This window comes from Numida meleagris, chromosome 11 (assembly GCF_002078875.1).
Source record: "Numida meleagris isolate 19003 breed g44 Domestic line chromosome 11, NumMel1.0, whole genome shotgun sequence".
In the NCBI taxonomy this organism is placed as follows: domain Eukaryota; kingdom Metazoa; phylum Chordata; class Aves; order Galliformes; family Numididae; genus Numida; species Numida meleagris.
Window position 1 is genome coordinate 1,769,531 of NC_034419.1, and position 21,658 is coordinate 1,791,188.

Here is a 21,658-nt window from a genome sequence, read left to right on the forward strand (position 1 = left end):
CGGGCTCCCCCCAGCCCCGGCCTGCCCGGCAGCGCGGGCTCCCCCTCACAGCTCCACCCTCACGCCCAGCCGCGAACACCGGGGCGTTTCGGGCCCTGTGTGATGTCTGCTCTCTTGCCAAAGCCCTTCTGGCTGCATTCGCACACGCTACAAAGCGCCCTGGTGTGCTCGAGGTGGTGGTTGGGTCTCTACCCTCGGCCACACAGTATAACAGTCTTTAGAGCCTCCTGCGTGGGGGCTGAATTTATGGCCTGGTTTTAGAAAGGACGGGCTATTATCAAACCGATTGTGCATTTGCATATTCATCAGCCATATAGAGGAGGTAAAGAGCTGGGAAGGGAGAGCAGAAATGAATGGTCAATAGAGAAGGCCTCCAGGAAAACAGATTAAAAGGTCTATTTATTTTTTTTTTCACAGCAGAAGCTGAAAAAGGGCCGCGCACGGCTCCCCACCCCCATTCCTTTTCATAGCAGTTGCCCATGGGCTGCCGCCGTCTCCTGCATTTCTCCGCACCGTGCTCTTCTCCTGCACGTTCCCTCATGCACGAGCAACTGCATACGAGAGCACAGATGAAATCGTTCCCTCTTCCACTTCTTGCACTGCACGCTCTCTGACCTCTTTGGCCACACGTGCCATATGATGGACCTTTTTTGATGCGGTGCAGTTATAAACTAACATTAGTGGTAAGCTCTTGGCCTACTTTTATGTTTTCTATTTGCTCGAGCCCAGAATGTAGTCCTGGGATTGCTTTTCTCTCTTAACACTTCAGTGCCTAGAGTCTGGAGGCCCAATTATGTAACCGCTTCTGACTTGTCTGACATGAGGAATAATGAGAGTGCCGCAGACTCAATTTGATCTAATTTCCCGTCCTCTTTTCAGTTCAGGCTTTGGTCTGCGTTTAGACAAAGGCGCTTTTGAGAACAAGGGAGATTTGGTGAGGAGGATGGAACGGAAGCTTTTACGTATTCGAATGTAGCCATAGGTAGGCAGTAAAGCTTTAGACCTCTGTGAAAGGAAGGGGAGGGCTGCTGACCTGTGCCCAGCTGCTCTGAGGTGTTTGCACGCTCAGCCTGAGGATGAAGCCAGCTCTGGGAAGTTCACCGTACTGAGCAGAGAGCAGACCCCGCATCGCAGCTCCTTCACCCTCACTGAGAAAGAAAAAGAGGAAACGAGCTTGGGAGGCAGAGAGTGCGTACTCTAAACCTCAAAGAAAAGAATACTCTTAAAAGTTCTTGCAGGCTGACGAGTGAGTTTACTTTAAGTGCATACTTAAACACTTCTCATATCTAGAAAATTGAGGCTGGAGCAATCCCAGCTAATAACATTCGCTGAAGAAACATTTCCCTGAAATCTTTGCAGTGGGTACGAAAAATCTTGTGAGTATTACATACAGCTTTAAAATAGGAATTATTTTGGTCTGGCTGGTTAGATGAATTTAATGGGGTAAAGGCAGTAGAAAAAGGAATTATAAGTCACACTGAAGAGTAAGATGGGAAATGTCTGCTGTTGTATTATATTGCAACTGATTTTTTTGCTGCAGGTGCTACCTTTATACTGACATAGCAGGATAGATGCAACTTTTTGGTTAGAGCCTGTTTTACCACTGGAGGAGGAGGATGTTTCTGCACTCTGGGGAAATGTGGAAGCTCAGCAAGGATAACCCCGTGACTGCAGATGAATACCCATATTGATAAATCTGTAAGGAAGCCCTGGCGCTAACATTATTTCAAAATTTCCTGCCTGGTGAGTCTGCCAGATGCCAAGATCTCAAAGGTCTGCTCTTACTGCATAAAGGCACAGAGGCGTCACTGTCAGTAGGTTTCTCCGTATTGCTGGAGACTGCAGAGAAGCAATTGCTGAAGTGTGCTGCAGAGTTTTTAGCTTCTTAGAGTCTAAAGAAAAAAAAAAAAGCCTTTTAAATAGCTGGAAGTGACGTGAAGGGGCAGACTATGTTTTGTCTGAAGAGGGGTTATTCCTGAAGGCAGCAAATGGGAGTCTTGACCATGCTTCAGTTCAACTTCTGAATCTGATAATAAATGTATTTTAGCTGTGTAAGCCTGCAGGCCCCAAATTACTAGTAAAATCTCTGCTGCTTTGGCAGCATACTGTATTCTTCCACTGTTAGACACTGGAATGTACTTATTTGGTCCATGATTGCAAGTCCTTTAGTGTTCTTGATCCTGGGATTGCACTGAAGCTGAATAATTAAAAAAAAAGATTTTCATAATTTTCTTTGATTTTAAGCTTCAAAACTCTTGAATTTTACTGCATTTGGGATAATTACTGGTACAGTTACAGCTAAAACTGTTTCTTATCACACCTTCAGTTTATAGGGAGCGTGTTTCTTTTGGGGGATGTTTCTTCTTGCTTTTTTCATCTTAGGAATTCTGTTGTGGTTTCGCTATGAAATGGCATGGATATGTTGCCTAATATTGTTCTCTTGAAACTTCCAGGCTAATCTGTCTGGGAAACATGGAAGATATTCTCAAGAGACATTTCTTATTGCTTAGCTACTGAAGCACCTGCTAAAGCTGAGCTCTTTAAAAAAACTGAAAATTATTTAAATGTGAAAAAGAGTGGGTTGATCTGGAGAAGAAACTTCTCAAAAGACTAAAATTAGAATAGAATGTGTTAGAAGAGAAATACTGGTGGGGGAGGAGGACTAAGGTTTTTAAAATAAAAGCGCTACTGCTTGAGTAATGATCAAGGAGATTCTGATTAGGATACTAGCAGTTGCTCCAACCCAGAGCAATTACTGACTTCAGAAATAATTATGTTTCCCTAAAGATAGATATACAATAAAGACTCAATTTTTTTCTGAGATAGTCCAAAGCAAGATTCAGCTTGATGTTTATAAATGAGACTTTGGGGCAAATCCTTTTACTATACCAAATAAATGCCTCTTTTTTTAGAGCAACTGATAACTGAAGAAATATGCTTCAGATTTGAAATATGCTTTGCAGATTAAGTTCTGCTCTCCCAAAGTTGCATGAATGAGCATCCTTTCTGCTTGCAGAAATCTTGTCAAGGTGAGGTAAGCTTTCTTCTTTTTGCTTTTAGAGATTTTATCTTTCTATCTTTCAGTTCATCACTGTATGTTTGACTTTGGTCTTGAGTAAAAAATCTAAATAGTTGTCTCAAGGCTGACATGATGCAGTGCTTTTCATCTTTTTTTTTTTTTTTGTCTCAACTACAGTTCTACCACCTGTTTTCTTCTGAACTTTTTGTAGTACTGTAAAGTATTGGAAGATTTTCAAGGGATCCCACTACCTGGCAGGAGATAAGGATCTCCATTGTGTGTAAAATGGCAAGGAGCAAAGTCCCAAGCGATGGATAATAGTAGGAAAAATATCACTCTCTGTGACGGTAAAAGAAATGAGAATGGGCTGTGGCTACACTAATATTTTTGGGTGCCTCGTTGAGAGGTGACCCTAAAGGATGCTGGTCTTCTTTCAGGGGGATTGAAGTTCCCTCCTTGATGGTGTGGCACGCATCTCTGCCATGCTCCCCTTGCTGAGAGTTCTTCAGAGGTTGCTGTGTTTCCCCCATCACGGTGCTGTGATGGATGTGAGGCTGTAAGTAGTGCCATCGGCCCTTTCAGCTGCTGCCCAGGATGCTTTAACCTCAGCTTTATTCAGAATAAACATTTCAGTTTCATAGGAAATTCTGTTCCCATTTCCCATGGGATTTAAACTTTTTTCAATCAACTCTGCTACGTATCATTTTAGTGTCCTGGGTCACAGAACTGTTATTCCTGAATATCTTGGTGTTGGCCATACATTAGCTTGCTGAGAAGCAGCCATTTAAATTCTTCCATTTCTTCCTCTTGACTTTTGCATCTTTGTGTGGAATACTTCATTTAACCACAAAGAGTAAAATGGGATGGACTAGTTATCTTTCTTTTAAATCCCTTGATTTTTTATTCTTAATTCGTTGGATATATTTTACACTGCTTTGAAGGAATGGGTACTTCCTTTAGAGAGACTTGACTGCAGTATTTCAGGTTCTTCTCTAAACATTAAAAAAAAAAAAGTCCTATAGAGCATTTTGCTATAAGATATTTAAAATCTGAGGAGTAGGAAGGAATTGAATTTCCTGATTTAAAGTGACTCAGCCAGGGCTGCCTCCTTGTTTCGTAATAGCTTCTCTGCATCTAGCCCTAACCTTGGCTGGCACTAGGTAGAGCTATCAAATTTTTCTCGATTAACTTGTCATTCTCACACACAGACAGTTTCTAAGCTTTTCCTCAAGGATCCTGGAACAACTACCCGGTTAGCAATCATTAACTCCAAAACTGCACCCCTCTGTGTCGTTAGGCATCCAGCACTATCACTTCAGGATTCCTTCATCTCAAATTGTAGCAATTATACACCTGACAGGACCTCGGTAACAATAAGATAATAGTTTGTTGATATTGCTTGTTTTGGTGGCATATCTAGTCACACACACAACAGCCCAAACCTTCTTCCCGTAACTTCAGTCTAATACAGAGAGTTGTTTCCTTTCTATATGACTCCTAGGTGTTGGTGGTTTTCTGTACTATGCAAGGTAATATGGAAGCATTTTGTAAAGCCTGGAACTCTTCTTTATAGGGTTCCTGAAATGGCGTGCTTCCCCCTGGGGTAGATTTTGTTCTCAATGTCAGAAAATTATTTCCATGAAAAATTAAAAATAAAGGTGATACTTGGGAGCTAGGAGTTATTGAATATGTTTAAGTAATAATGTGGAAATTGGTCCTGTCCAGGCAGCCAAAGACCTTGAGCTTTCTTGATTAGAATTAACAAGTGCATACATGAAAGAAGAAATTTCTATTAATTTCTATTAATCGTAGATAGTGACTTTTTTTAAGACATACTAGTCTTCTGTTTGTGTGTCGATGATTTCCGTGTCAAAGCTGATTTTATATGCTTGCATCTTTGAACGGATATGTTAAATGCGCGTGAAGGTATTTCAAGTACTGTGGCCCAAATGCTTTCAATTTGGAAGCACAAATCAAATATGTGTATTTACATATGTAGGGAGATACTGTGGTGCAGAGCTCCCAAAAGCTCAGAAATTTCATTGTCAGGTTCACTTTTTGTTTTCTTCCCACCACAATGAAGTAAGGTTCTCACTGCTGATGAATGTGGCATGGTTTCGTGTCTCTGTCATTTCTTTCCCGTCTACCACTGGACACTGCTTTGTCCAAAGCAAAGAATATCCTGTGATATTCCAAACATGTAAATGAAGCATGAGAGGACAGCTAAAAGGATGTAGAATTAGTTGTCTGTCTGCACGTTTTCGTCAGGGCTTGTTCTTCAGCTCTGGGGGAAAGTTCAGTGTTGTGAGAAGCTGTTTGGCAGATCACATCACATTGTCCTCTCTCTGGGAGCAGCCCTAGTCCTGCCCAAGGACAGAAGGAGTCCGTGTCCTGCTGGGCTTGGAGTCAGGCTTCCCATCTTACAAAGCCCTGAGCAGCCCAGGTGACACGGGCCAATGTGTTGTGGCAACATCATAGACCAGTGGTGTCCACTCATTCTGTCCATCCTGAACGGTGTGGATAACATGGTCTCATCTAGAAGGATACAAGGATGTGTGACAATTGGAAGGGATAAAATCTCATATGTTACCAAAACTGTGTATACATCACTTCTGTGATGGAGGTTGTTACAAACTGCTTCCCATTATGCCATGGGAGCAGGGAGAGAAATCATCAGGGAACGGCCAAATGGTGAACTCAGTTTTCTGCTGGACTGTATGTTCAGCTCAGGAATCGAACACCAGCCCTCCTTGATATAGAAATTAATGGATTCTCTTTGAAAGGAGATCAGAGAAGAGTGTGTTCTACTATGTGCTGAAGTGCAGAAATATAAATGTTAGACTAAATTTCAAAACCTGAGTGTATGTAACAACAAAGAGGGAAGAGTACGGAAAGCTCATGTGCAGACGTGGCGTCACACTTTAACTTGGAAATTGTTCACAATAACCTGAATGTTATTTAAAATGCTTTCTGTAGGCACTAATTACTATTTTATGGAGAAATGGTGAAATATTTCTGTCCTTGAAAGTTGACAGGAACGTATTAAACACCTTAAGGTGTTTCAAATAATAGTGCTAAGGTACAACCTTCCTGTGCTTCCATGGGAGGCAAGAAATGTGTATCTGGAAAGAGTAGGGATGAAGCAGGGGCTGTGCCGAGCATCAGTTCATGCATATCTGTTTCTGCAGCAGTGTCAGACTTAGCAGCTGTTGGGCTGCAAGGCAGAGTAAAACCCAGGCTTCCAGAATGGCAGAAGTTAGACCTTGAATTCCTGTAGTTCCTGCACTGGAGGGCAAAACTGAGGCTACAGTAATTTGTTTCTCATTTAGTCCTTCGACTTCTATCTTTATTCTTGTCACCAGAGATAGGATCACTCTGACAGCTGTAAAATTTATAAAGGGAGAGTAGGACGTTTCAGACACTTGCCTGCTTTCTGTGTGATAAATGAAGAGCCCTGCCCATGCAGGGAGTGAGCGGCACAACTCAGAGTCTGAACTGCGGCACAGTGTGAGGAAGAGGCCTGACCTTGCACTGCTGGAGACAGGGTCTTGTGTCTGGCATCAGAGATGCCTGGTGTTTCTCATGTTGTTTTTTTAATCATTTTTAATAGGGAAGGTGTGGTCATGTTAAAGACTCCTGTGCTCTCCTTTTTGACGTTGTGCCTGTATTTTCCTTCCCACTGTTTTCCTGGACTTTCTCATCTTTAGGCTGTTATGGAGAGCAAACATTTTCAGCTTATCTTCTCGCTGTGTAGCGTAATTACTGGCAGACCCAGGCAGCGCTACTGACAAAGAGGAGATAATGTCCCTTTGAACGTCCCCAATTAGGATAATTCTGTTTTTTAGATGTTCATTCATTAGCAGAGAAGTAAACAGTGCAGACAGAAGGCTGTGAAGCAGGGTGTTTATTCAGTTGTTTTCTAGCCTTCTCTCCGGATTAATGAAATGACTCACAGACAGTAATAGCATGCTTGGGAAACGAAAAAAACAACAAAACACAACTGAAGGTGGGACATGTGAGGCCACGTCTTGGTCAGGACACCCACATCTCACCATACCTGCGTATAGGACTTGATTCTCTTTGTAAATGACAGATCCGTTGTAAAGACAGCCAGCACCCCCAGGGCAACAGAATCAAATTGGCATCCAGTAAGCGCAGGTTGGTTCAGGTGTGTGTGAGAGAAAGCAATTGCTGGTGGGAATGTAAGACAAAGCAATTGCTTATGAGTGACTCTGTGCAAAATTGCCCATAAGTGTTTTCCTACCTTCCCTGGCTCTTTGACAAAGAGGGCACAGGGTGCACCTCACTCAGGTGAGTAACACCTGTGACTGCTCAGCCTCTGCGTGCTGCCCAGCGGACTCTGCGCAGTTTCCAAAATGCCAACAACAGATGCATTGCCAGTCCTACGAAAAGGTGAAGGTGGAATAGTGAGAGGGCTCTGATTTCAAAGATGCTCAAGGGTTTGTTGACCTTTTAGAGTCTGGAACAGAAATACTTGGAAAGGTTACGTGAATTTTGAGCAGAGAAGGAAACTGAGAACACAACTGGATATCATAGATGCGCTTTCAATGCTGGACCATCATTCCTCTCCAGCAGATGAAGCACAGGTACATTTTTGCTTAACAGCGGGATTTTTCAGCAAGGCTGAGCAAACTGACAGCAGGGCAAGAGAGGAATAATAATTGTGGAAGTTCTAGTAAGAACTAATTATAGCGTACGCCACCAGGCAACTCTGATGTAGAAAAAAATAAAGTGAGAAGCACCTCTGTGGTGCTTCCAGATACAGGGAATACAGCTCAGCCTTTGTATTAGATCCTGAAACAATGATTATTTAGTTGTATTATCTAAAGGGAAATAATATGTACAGTGCAGTCTTAAAGATCTCTTTGATTATGGCTGTTTCTCCATGGGAGTACGTATCACAGAAAGCCATCACCCAGCTCCTACTTTCAGCTGTTTAATTCATAAGTTCTCCAAAACTTGGTTTATAGCCAAGATGCTTTGCTATGTATTGTTACTTTATGTAATACTGTTCACTGGTGGTTTCTGTGTTATGTTTCATTTTGAGAGCCAGTATTGCTAGGGTGGAGATTCAAGCCGCACAAGGCCAAAGAAAACAACAACAAAAGGGATGAAGCTGGAGAAGCAAGGGGAGCTTGTCAAAGCCTGTAGAGAAGAAGTGAGGATAATTAATCAGACAAATGGAGATAGAGAGCAGGTGTGCAGAGGGAATAGCCTGATGGGAGCAAAAAGCAGTGGAATGAAAATGAATGTCGGAAGAGGTGAGTTTTTCTTTATTTTGGAAATGGTAAACTCCAGCAGTGAAAGTTATCTTTGTCAGCCTGAATTTTTTTAAAGCCTTATAAACATTAATCAAAGCAGTAACATTTTAAATGTTTTTGAATAGTAAATTGTTTATTTAATAGAAATAAATTGGTTCAATGCTGACCCTTTCAATAATGGGATATGAAGCCCCCTCACAAGCTTTTGAATTCCAGCAAATGACTGAAGTATTTTACTTGAAAAAGTAGTTTCTATAATAAGGGGGAAAAAGGGAAAAATATTAGAGATGCTCAGCTGGAAAAGTAAAGGGAAATGTAGGGCAAGGGCAAAACCAGTTTTCCCCTGACATGTTTGTAAAACAAACACTGCAGTATTTGGGTCAGTACAGGAGGCAAAACATATAGCTTAAAAACCAATGTCAGACAGAGCAGTTAGGATTCATATCCAAGCAGACAGACTAAGGTCAATCTTCCCATTTCTCTGTGCAACGAAGTAGTGTCACCTACTTCTTCAAGGAACAAGAGTGTGGCTGACAGCCCCAAAGACCATCAGAAATGGAAATTCATTCACTGCTTTTGCAAAGAGAAGCAGCTGGTATAGCTTACTGTTTTGAGATAGGAGGGAAGTGCTCTTTGATTCCCTGTTTACTTTGCAGTTCCTACACATTGCTGCAAAGGAGCCTGTTGCTGCATTAAGGCTTTTCAAGTCTGTCTGCACTTGCTCTCTTCTCAGGGCAGTACTGAAGTATTCTCCTCAGCACACCGCTTTGTTGTTCCCTGGAACTGGGAAGGGATGAGCAAACAATGAAGGGCTGCAGAGCAATGATTAAAGGGCTGCCCTTCTTAACTGATTGAAAATAAAATTTTGGAGGAATAATTTGGAATGAATATGAGGAAACAAGAAGGCAGAAAACTTGAGTGATCCAAAAAAACAGGGTTTTTTTCCTATTGCAAACAAGATAATCTCAGACCATAATACTCCTGAGCTGATCAGCTGTGGTTAGGCTGCTAAGACTAACGTGAAGCCCACCTTTTTCCTTGTAGCCCCTCCTCCTCCTGACCAAGCCGACTGGGAAATGCTAACTGTAATGATGTAAAAATGATACAGCTGAAGGAGCTGTAGTAATAGCAGCCTGAAATATTACCCAAGACTACTCAGAGAGTAAGAGCAAGAGGAAACACAAAGGTGTGTGGATTGGGCCCTCTTGGGACGGTGGGGTACTTACAGTACCGACCCCTGGGGAGCACTGCTAGGTCCAGGCCTCCAACCGCGCTCTGCGCTGCTGATCGCAACCCTCTGAGCTCGGCCGGTCAGCCAGTTCTCCATCCACCTCACTGTCCACTCATCTATCCCACACTTCGTAAGCTTCGTTACACGGATGTTGTGAGAGACAGTGTCGTAAGCTTTGCTGAAGTCGAGGTACACAACATCCATTGCTCTCTCCCCATCTACCCAGCTGGTGATGGCATCGCAGAAGGCTGCCAGTTTGGTTGAGCATGATTTCCTCTTGGTGAATCCATGTTGACTACTCCTGGTAACCTTCTTCTCTTCCATTTGCTTGGAGATAGCATCCAAAATAACATGGTCCATCATTTTAAATTGACCTCTATGTGCTGTGGCATCAGATATTCTTCCATCCAAAGGATTTAATCAGTTCCCTGTAATGTGAAAGTTGAAGAACATCTTTCTTGTGTTAAAAATATTGAGAATTGAATCCATGAGAATTTACTGCTTGTGAAAGAAACAACTTCTTCCATTTGCATCAGCCCTACCTGGGACTGCTCAGCATCCTTAAAGAACCATTCTTGATATCAGATGACAGTCTGAACTCCACGCCCAACCTTGACATCTGCGGTCAAGTCATCAATGAGGTAGGACCTGCATCATGAGCTCTTTACAATGGCATTTAAACCTACCTTGTAAATGGGACATAACTGTAGGAATAGTGGGTTTGGGGCACTTGCATTTTGCACTGCAGAGAATGCACGTATATTCTAAGTAATATGTTTCCCTTTTCCATAGGCAAACCTTTACACTGAGTTTGCAGACCAGTTCCATTTAAAAGTAAGTGATATGAAAAGCCTTTGGATTTGCACTTTCATGTTCACTTTATTATCTGGTTGTGTCTGTGCTATCCGGTATGTTAGTTGGTCTGATAGTTTCTCATGCTTTACCCACAAGAGGTGCCCTCTCTCCCTCAGCCTTCTTCCCCAAAAGCTCCCCCTCCCCAACAAATTAATAACTAAGTTCAGAACCCACAAAGATTGTGAATGCTGATGCGTCATTTTTGACTCCTTGGCCCAGCAGAAGTTGTAAATTTCTTCTTACCGATCCAGTAGAATAATAGTGCAAATGTTTAAAGCAGTTGTAAATCATTAATTTGACAGGAACCCACATAACAATCAAAATAAGTTCATGAGAAAAATGGCTTTCATACAGAAATCTGTTGCCTTTTTCTTTCATACATGGTGTTTACCCTAATCCAAGGTGAATTTCTTTTCATCCTGTAGAGATTCAAAAACTGAATCATCTTTCATCTGCTTAGTAAGGATAAAAATGTGCCCAGAATACTCTAGGGCTGCTGTGTTCCACGGGGCCCCTTTGTGCTTTGTATAATATACTCATAGTTCACCATGGGGGTTCTTAAGTGGTTTCATTTATTTGTGAAGCCACCTTATTTTTAGAACGAGCTTATGCTCTGCTGCAGGGTCCGAGGTTTCATGGCTATGTAGATGGAACTGAAATGCTGCCATAAATCTATCTTAAAAGAAAGAGACTGCAGAAGTAGGACAAGGTAGAATCTTCAGATGTTAGAAGAAAGAGAAAAAAAAATGACCAAGAAAGGGGATTTGAATTAATCTGAAACTGGCTGGCTGGCTGTTTGCAAAGGTACCACAGTGACTTTTGTTCAGAACGCCGTGTTTGTTTGTAATACATTTCTGTGGTGTGTACCAGAAACAAAATGAGTCAGAGTTCAGAGGAACATAGGCTTTGGGAGCACGACAGCAGCACAGGGCTTGTCTGTGGAAAGCTGTGCAGAGCAGCAGCTGGCAGGGAGACCATGGTATTGACATGGCAAACCTAGTTGTCATCTGTGGCCCTTCAGAGCAGCAGACTCAGTACCAGAGAGTGAGTGTGCATGTATGTGTGTGTATATAAACATGTATACACACACACAGTTTTCCCCAGCTAATGGTCTAGACCTATGCTTCTAAGAGGTGGAGGGAGACCAGTAGTGCTGGCACAGCTGTTGGAACGGTGCTGCCAGGCACGCTGTCAGTGCTGGGGACTCACTGTTACTTGCAGGGACAAAGTCCTGTGTTGTATGTCCGTCACTTGCTTTTCCTTCATGCATAATGCATTGATGCTTTCTGGAGTGGAGTTGTATTCAAGCTCAGAGTTACTTTTTCATTATTTTATTTAGTGTGCTTTTTTTTTTTTTTTCATTTTGCTCTCATGTTTCACTTGATGTGGTGGTAAAATTACTGATGAAAATTGTATTTTAAAATGAGTTCTCATGCCACACTTGGAAATACCCAAATCTGCCACGCCTCTGTCATTGGTTCTGATGAGAATGGCTTTTCTTTCCTGGCATGCAGACAGACAGAGCTCTGTTCTGCAGGCAGCGCTGTGGTGATCAGCTGTGTGTAAAGTATCGTAGGACCTCTGAGACATCATGTGTGTGGTGCTGGAGACATTTGTGCTGGACTGAGAAGTGCAATTTCTGTTGCCAACAGATGCACAGGCTTGGATAATGGCCAGTATATCTTTTGGTTGTTTTCCATAGAATTTAGGTGATTTTTTCTGTGATATGGGCAGTGCTGTTCCTTTCAAAACCTCTGAGATTTTTATCTCCCTCTGATGTTGTGAGGAAAAATGTTTGCTGTTTTCCTTTTCACTTGGCCTTAAATTTGTGTTCCTTAGGAATTTAGGAGTATGGATTTTAGATTGCGGTGGCCTGAAACTTGTACATAGGAAGTTCCATACAAACATGTGGAAGAACTTCTTTACGGTCAGGGTGACGGAGCACTGGAACAAGGCTGCCCAGAGAGGTGGTGGAGTCTCCTTCTATGGAGATGTTCAAGACCTGTGCCACCTATTGTAGGGAACTGCTTTGGCAGGGGGTTGAACTCGGTGATCTCTAGAGGTCCCTTCCTGGAAGGAGCTAAATTAACAGCTCTGTAAGTGGCCCCATCAAGTGAGCAGTGTGTGTTCAGGATTAGGCAAAAGAAGGTAGCTGTAGGCACATAGCTTCATCTGGAGACCCTGTTACTGAGAATTCAGTAGGCCTTGTTCTTTTAGCTTAATTCTCTCTCAAAGTGAATTAAATTCTCTTTAAATAAATGTGTGTAGGAACAGTTCTGCTTAAAATTTGCACGATATTTTCATCTGATTTTGCTAGGTAGACAACCAATAATTTTACCCTTATCTTGAATAATTCTATATGTGAATAACACCGTAGGGTGAAAAAAATAAGAAGACTGGTTTTATTTGTGGAGGGAAACATTTTTTTATGAAAATATAGCATTCCAGCACCTGTCTGTGTTAGCTTTCTATATATTCCCTGCCAACAGGGTTAAAAGCAAATGATGATGGTTCCTTCTCTGCTCTCGTTTCAGTGATTGTTTAGCACTAGCAAAAATAATTGTCTGAAAGATTCAGCCGGATACTGGTCTCTTCTTGTTAATGTGCTCTCCTTGAAAATAAATTAGGATTAGGAAGTTCTGCTTTACCGTGAATAATAAAGACCAACATGTAGCAAATAGATTACCTCCAAACCTCTTCTCGTCCTTTCTTTGAAACGCTTCTGGCTGGGAGGATTTTGCTGTTACATTTTTCTGAATCTATTATAGTTGGCTTTTCTTTTATTGCTGCACCATAGCTCCAATCATCAGAAAATCTTTTCCACCTTATTCTAATTATTCTTCTAAATTTCTGTTCTCTTGCTCTTTTCCGTCCTCCTTCAGTATATCTCAGCCTCATCTTTATTAATAAGTACTTTGTAGCTTCAAAGTAATTTGAGGAGCAGTAAGTTGTTCACACAGTTTCTATTAGGCAAGTTGTACACCAACGAGGAAAATGAAATTAGAAGAATTAAGCGATTTGCCTCGGGGGAGGTTTGGTTTGCGATCCAGGATTAAAAACCTATTTCTAACCTCCCATTTTGTTGTTCGGATGGCTTCGGTCTGCCTTCCCTGCCTTCTCATCTTTGTGTTTCTAACCTGTATTCCTTTCCCTTTCCTGCCTGCATAAATCCCCTCTGCGTTCATTCAGGCAGCAGCTGTGGCCAGGACTGCTGCGGGGTGGCTCTGCGCACCAAACCCAAGCTTGTCCTAGAGGTGCTGGTTCAGCACAGAAAGGGGAGGCGTTGTGGCAGCGACAACGTTCTGTGAAAACCATTGGAAAATATGCTGTAGCTGGACACAGCCACAGTCCTTTACCAGCTGACGAACCTTTCCAGAAGCTTCGCTTAATGAGAACATTACTCTTAGCTGGGGACACTTCTGCAGATGCAGTCGCGTGGTTAGGATCAGCTCAGATTCTGCAGAACTGCCAATTTTCCTGGCCCCGCTGGGAAGGACTCAGAACCAGGATCCTAAGGACTCCTGATTAGCCTGCACTGTCACTTGGAGTTCAGTCATGCCCCAGCAGCAAACCTCCGCCCCTCGTGCCACTCACTGTGCGCTACGTGGACTCTTTACAATTGGCTTTTGGACTTTTTTTCTTTTTTTTTTTTTAAACTTCAGCAGGTAACATTTTTACTTAAAAGTTAATGATTCTATTACCCACTGAAATCTGCTGGTGATGCTGGTATCTGCTCATCTTTTCTTTCCGTTAAAAAATTGGGATTGTGCTTAAGGAGTTCACCTCTACTGTAATTTCCTCTTGAAACTCAGAGCTTTTTGACTCATGGCAGAAGTAAGGTTTTAGGGTATGCAGAATTCCTTTTTTCTGGTTGGTTTTATTACAGTTCCACAAATCTAAAATAGAGGTCCCTGATGAAATGCAGTTTCTCTCAAGTAATTCCTGGAAAACAGTGTAAGCTATCTAACAGTTAAGTAGCATAGAAGGAGAAAAAATACAAGTATGGTTAACTTTGTCTGTATTCCTTCTACACAGAGGCAAACAGAATTTCATTTCTGTAGATGAGAAAGGAGAGAAAAAACTTTTTAATGCATCTTATGGTCCAAATTCTGTGTTTCATAAGCCAAGAAAAAACTATTAAGTGCCTTGTATTCTGTCTCTCTTACTGTAAGGCTGAAAATGTGAAGAATGGTGTGTGAATGCAGAATTAACTCAACTAGAACTGATAGGTCTCCACTCATAGTCAGCCAAGGGCAGAGGGACGATTTCAGGAATGGGTTGCGGCTGGGACAAGAAGTGTGGGGAATGGAAGGTCCAGGATCCATTAACATGAAGGAGTGACAATACCACATCTGGGGCTATTAACGTGCAGCCTGGTGTAGGGTGTGCTACAAAGAGCTCCTCTCCAGCGTTCGCTGCCTTCAGTCCACTGGGTACGTTTGTTGGCATCTCTTCTGTTGGTGGAGTAAAATCAGTAAGGTATTTCTGCAGGGATTACGTTGTGACTGCATTATGTACTGCACAAATGCCTGAAGTATGCCAGTGGGGTTGTGCAATTACCAAAGCATATACAAATATTTGTGTATATACACACATATATAATATTTTACTGAGAAACTAATTTATAGTGAGGCATAAGAGAAGTAGTTCTGTAAGCACTGGTATTAATTAAAGTTATCTTCCTATGCATTCAAGTCTTACTTGAGTGACCACAGTATCTAATATGGTGTGTGTCCAAAATGTACTTTCTTTTTTCCATGAGGTGTTTATCTGTTTGTTGGGAGTTTCTCTGCTGTTGATAAGAAGGCGTGCATGTCAGTGTTTTCCCCTCAAAGTGTCTTTTGTTGTGAAGTTACAGGATCTAGATGAGCCCCCAAATCAACCAACAGGCTGCAAGCGGAACAAAAGGAAAAGACATAAAAATACTGTTTCAAGCAATGATGTTTTCATGGTGCATTGTTCTGATGGGAAAATAGATCAAAACCACCTATTGATTATGCTTCCATAATCTATTATTTGAGTGGAATTTAGGTGGGTTTTTTTCTGTGTGTATTTGTTTCTCTGTTTCAATAAAAACAGAGAAAGGCAATTTTATGTGCTTAGTGCTTAGGAATCTCTGAACTTAGGAAAATAAACAATGCCTAGTAGGAAATTACATTTGTTTTCTTCCCAAAACCTCTCTTTGAAATGATGTTTTTCAAGCTCAAAAGCGTAGTGTTATCTTTGTAATGACATTGGTAATCAACTGCCTTCTTTATCTTCCCTGGAGATTGTTTTATCAGCTGAATGCTTGTGAGTCCACAACACCAGAGAAGTTCCTAAGCTACCGAGACCAGGTGGCTCTGGGTTTTTGTTTTTAGCGTAGCCTGCTGAGGGCTGTGCAGCAAAATGGTTTGTTTACTCTCTGCAGCTTCTCTGAGACCAGACTTCTACGACAGCTAGAGCTTAACAAGGGTAATTTCCTTTCGTAAATGTATTTCAGAAGATGTACGTCATTTATTTTTCTTCCAATTACCGTGAAAAGTCAACATTAAATCAAACTGTTGGGGACATGTGACCTTGTTAGTCCCTTGATACTGAAACACAGCAGGATCACTTGATATGCAGGAAAGTACAAGTGGCATATAACTTACCTTTTACACCCTATTGCAAGATGTATTAATGAGACGACAGATCACATTTTATATAGCCCTTATCTGAAGAACTCCAGAGGGTTTGCCAAATGAAATATTAATTCCTGGTTCAAATGCAAATGCCTGTAAGGTGAACTGATGTTTATCAGCTCGGTGTCTTATATTAGAAGGATACCAGTACTGTGTCTGAATAAAACTGCAAGTGGATTTATTGAGGTCAGCTGTAACCTCGCTAACCATTGTTTAAGGTAGAAACAAAATGCCAGAGAATTTTCACTTGACTTACCAGCTAACTAGTATCAAATACATGATAAAACTGTAAGATTCTGAGTAGTCCATTTTAAAAAATATTTCACTTCTGAGAAACCTCTCAAATCTGTTTTAAAAGCTGCAGGCTCGGTTTCCAAAGGCATTTGAGAGCCTTCTAAAAATCTCAGTGTATGATTAAAATTCCAGCCACGTGTCATCAGATTTGAAGTAGCACATTGTCTCCTGCCTGATAACATGCACTGATACCATGCTAGCCCTGAGGAAATCCTCTCCCTGGTGAATCTGGAAGGAAGTAGGGAAGAGGGACCTCCTGGGTCAGAGTCCATGCCACTTCCATCGGAAGCAATCACATCAATATAAACCCCTTTAGCAAATGGATTAGGCTCAGTTTCAGAAATGTAAGTTGCTCCTGACACTCTTTATGGATTACCGTGGCAGAATTTTATTCCAGCTTTCATTTTACTGTAACCACTTTTTGTCCACTGGTTCTTGATGGCCTGGATCATTATTTTCTCCTTTCCCTCTCACTTGTCTGAGCATTTGATCTCCTAAAGTGCTTAAAATAATCATTCTTCCCTTAATTTATGTTTAGGCAAGCTAAACAAGCCAACCTTTGTATTCTCCTTGTAAAATACAGGATTTCTGCTCCTAATATTTTTATAGTAGTCCCTCAAACCAGTACTAGTGCAGGAAATTATTAGTCACAGAAACACACGGCCCGGGTTCTGAAGGAGGTAACGTACCCAGCGGTACCAGTACCTCTACCTCCTTCTGACCTTCCTCTGTGAGCCCTACATCACACTGCTGTCTTTGTGGCCATGTATCACAGGTATCTTGGGATCAGCTTCAGAGCTAGACGTAAAGAGAACTGTGCTTTTTACCTCTGTCACCTGCCATTAGCTAAGCCTAATATTTATGGTCATTTTAAAATTATTACTAGTAGCTGAGTGTTATTATTACACATTCTCCCGTTTTGGTTATTCACTTAAACAAAATCATCCAGGAGTAAAACTCCTATGTAAAATCATTGCATGTGCTGAGTGTGCCTTATATCATCAGAAACTCCCACGAGTGCTCTCCTATTTTGGTACCAGCATTATTAATTAAAATACTAAATAAGAATGCTCCCAAATGCAAAGCTGAGGAACAGCAGTAGTGATCATCTTCATGCACAGCATTTTCCCATTCACTACTGCCTGCTGTCACATTCTTAGATGCATTTTAAACCAGCACAGGGTTCTTACACTGAGCTCTCTTCCATTTTCATCATTGTTTCTCAATGTCATCTAAACGTGACTTGTTTCAATGTATGTGAACATGTAAAATGACTTTTATAAAGATGTAGATTGTTGTACTATTCCTCTTGTACAACTTCTTTCTTTGTATGTAAAATAAATTTTAAACAAGCAGCAAAGCCAATCACCTTAGAGATTTCTTTTTTGTAGTTATCTACCAAGGCTCATCATAAAATCCAGCAAACATGATGTTTTCAGTTCTTCTAATAGATTTTGTTGAAAACAGAATAAGAAATCGAATTACTCAAAGATGAAAATGAGATAACTAAAGTGATTGAACTAAGACTGAATGAAATAATTTGGATGAGCGTATCTGCAAATCAATACACTGGTAATGAAGGCAAAATGTGTAGCAGACATTAGAGTTTTCTAGTCTTATTTAATAAGTCTCACACTATCTAATGTGGAGAGAACAGGAGGGGCCAGATTCTTTCCAGCCAGGTGCTCCATCCACTGGAGGCCAACGCAGTCTAATGACTTAGCTATAGACAAATACAAGGTACGAGTCCCCCAGCTTATGTATTTGTTCTGGTATTAATCCTTCTCTAAAGGAAGGTGCTAACCCTGATCATTAAGAGCTGGCTTCAATTGCATTACTGCAAACTGTTGTGGTTTTGTTGTTGGGTTTTTTTTTTAATTTTAATTTTATTTATTTATTTCTTGTTATATTGCTTTTGTTACCTGGAAGCAGGCAAACCTAGGTTAGATAGGTATAGTAAAGCATGTGTGCTCTCATGGCTGGTTCGATTAGTCTGCTGGCTGTAGCAGTGCCTCAGGTATTTCCCCTTTCCCTTCTGGGTGACCTCTAAAGAGAAGAAGGGAATACTCGCAGTCTCCAAAATGGTTGGGTCATTCTAGGCGCGTTTTGCCTCCCTGCCACCCTTTTTTTTTGTAGGTGTCATTTGCTCCAGGAAGCAGGCTTCTAACACCAGGATCTACTGCAGCCCGTGAGTCCCCTCTCAGTGCAGTGCTCAGGAGGAGAAACCTAGAAGTGAATGGGGATAGATTTTATTCCAGGTACGTGAGTGGTTTTTCTGATAGGGTTACGCTACCACCTTCTACCTGGGGAGCAGCTAGAATACTACAGGCAGGAACCATTATATCTTAATTATCTAATAATCTAATCAGCATATTTTTTCCATGCGGATGTTCTTGTCGTGGCAGTTATTTTAGTGTGTGTTCTCTCTCCCTTTCTTTTAAGCAATTCCCCAAGACTGTGCTAAATATGAAATCTGGGAGCTTATCTTAATGCACAAACTGTTTTTTACATTTTATGCATAACTGTACAAAACATCAGGAGGCTGATGGTGCGATTTGAAGTTTCAGAGGGCTAACTTAAAGCAGACCTCATGGTTGTCTTCTGCTGAATCTTGTTCCATTGCTCGATTCCTGATCTTTGAATTTCTTGCTGTGTGTACCAATTGGCCTGACATTGCTTTCTTTGTGGGAACTGAGGGGAATGCAGGCAAGATAATAGGGCTCTTACACATCCTTTCTGTGAATATTCTGGTAGAGATTTAAGATTTGGTCTTACTATTGTGAAATAGATTAATTACCATGGAATAATAAATTGATTGCTGTCACTGAAGAATTATAGTGACTTCAAAGAATCAGATAACTCCAGTGATTAGCATGCACACTTGAAGGACTTACTGTGTCTTTGCAATCTGAATGAAATCCTTTTACCTGGGAGAAAAATGAGTCTGTGCTTCTCTGAGTATATGTGCAGTTCCTGTCAGCATTAATTGGAGTGCTGGGTAAAATTCATAAAGAAAATAGACCCTGAACTGTTGTTCTCAGGCAGCAGCAGAAGCAGCAGTTGTGTGTTTGTAATTGTGCAGGGATGGAACAGGCCCTGGAGCAAGCAGAGAGACTTGGAGATCTCCCACCTCCCTGGCAGCCGTTCCAACTAACTCAGCTGTGCTGGCAAGTGCTGCCGGTCAGCTACAGACTATTCTCAGAATGAAGTGTATCCAGCACCAGGGAAGAGGCCACAGCAGTGAAGTTTCCCCTTTGTTTCACAGGGTTGTATTTAACCTTCTGGCGTATGTAAAGGCCACTGTGTGGGTGTGATACGACATCAAAGATCCTCTTAAGTATTAATGAAACGTTGGCTTCTAGCTGCACGATCGATCTGTCCTTAAATTCTGACTTTAGGAGTCTAAAGTACAAACAGCTTGAGGCCTTCCTAGTAGCTATTCTTCCCTTCTTGCAGTATGCCTGAGGTCCTTGCTGGAGTGACTTGAGTGACCAGTCTTCAACTTGTGTTGGATGCAATCTTTTTACGCTCAAAAATTATTACTGCTTAAGTGTAGAAACATTTTGACTAGGAGACCATTCTGCTGCTCCGCAGCCTCCATGTTCTTCTCGGGCTAACGTGGATTTTAGCTTATTCCTTGTGAGCCAGTGAAGGCTGGTTCTCACTCTTCTCCATTTTTTTGAGGCTACTCTAAACATATGCCAAGGTGTGCACCACTTTCTTTTAAGCTGAGAGAAGCGTGAGGGGTCTTTCTTCCCAAAGCTTCCAGATAAGATGAAGTTAGAAAGTGGCTGGACATGGAATGTGGAATTCAGTAGCAGCATAGCCATTGCCTAGCAGTGAAGGTTTGATTAAAACTGTTTCTGTTGCTTTTCAAAAGTTGCCAGCACTTTTTGCATTAGTAAAATAATACATTTTCCCTTCTGAAGCTTTGCGCTTACAGCCAACCAAGCCATCTGCCCACAGGGGAAGAAAACAAGTGATACTTCGCAGGTGACATTCAGCATTAAAACACTCAGGTGAAATGAGTAAAGCTCAGCAAAATTGGAACTAAGTGCAAACACTCTTGACAAGTGCCAGGGCAGCCTTAGGGAACTGTGTAAGTTCTGCTTTTGCACCTTTATTGCAGAATCCTCAGTGAGTTCCAGAAAGAAATACTTTAAAGTCTGTTTAATGTCTGTGGAAGCGAGAACCAAAGTTTTTTTGTTGTACTGTTTAAATATCTCCTTGTGCTGATATTGCACCACTCAGCATAAAAGTCTAAATAGATTTCCTCAGCTAACAGAGTAAAATAGTACATAATATCCCACCATTCCTGTAGTTCCCATTGCCAGGCCAGCTGCTATTAGAAGGATGAGAACTTACAGGAATAACTGTAATTCAGCCACATCTGAAATAAAAACTGTGGTGAATATGTTGCTTTTGGGGATATGAAAATACCAGCAACATTGATCTTGGTGCGATGTGATGTTCTTGCTGAATTCAAATGTGACAGGACAAAACTCAGAAATGAGAGCTGGCTGCCTGGCACATGGCTGAGCAGCCTTCCAGGGAAGGGACACTGTGTTGTGCTTCTCCCTTTTGCTGGTTAGAAAGAGCAACAGTGGGTCACTTCTGCTGATGCAGGTTGTTACGAGCACGGCATGCAGACTGTTGGTCATCGCTGGTGAAATGCACAGCCAATGGTGGTCGCTATATTGAAAAATTGTGCTTTGTAGCAGAGAATTTGCTCTATCAAAGAGTGTTATTGTGCATTCTGTAGCTGCTGTAGTTTCCATGGAAATAAATAGGAGGCATTACTTTTGGAGCAACATACATGTATATATACCCCTACAAATCCATATGGCAATCCAGAAGCATCTCTCTCCAGTGTTACATATTTTGAAGATATCTGTCTATCCCAGTGCTTTAAGCCGTTTCAGAGTCAGCCTTTCGCTAGTGTCATAAAGATCTTATGTTCTTCTCTGTTAAAAAAAGGTCTGAAGACCGCCACAGAGCTGAAGGTGTATCTGTGCACAATGCTCTTAAGATCTTTTCTAGGGCACAGGCCCAGGTGTCTTGGATTTGTTGCACAGAAATACTGATGTTTCTGGGAAGTGGTTGCAGTAGAGTCTCATTTACTTATTTCGTCAGCTGGGATAACTTACTCTGCTTCTCAGATTATGAGTCCACACCATGACAGCTTTACAGCCAACAGGATGAGATGCCTCCTCAGTTTTGAACTTGCTTGGTTTGCCATTTACTGTGAAGTCGGAGGCAGCTCAATGCTGAAGGGAAGGCACAAACACTGATACTTTCTCTGTAGCTCTTTTGC

At 41.6% G+C, this 21,658-nt stretch overlaps 1 long non-coding RNA gene across 1 annotated transcript; it reads left to right on the forward strand.

Annotated features, from left to right (window-relative positions):
* LOC110404682 lies at positions 40–18,219 on the forward strand. Its single transcript, XR_002442450.1, has 7 exons — positions 40–322; positions 418–683; positions 1,541–1,743; positions 2,913–3,034; positions 3,197–8,301; positions 9,346–10,173; positions 10,325–18,219. It is a non-coding gene; the product is annotated as an uncharacterized LOC110404682 (long non-coding RNA).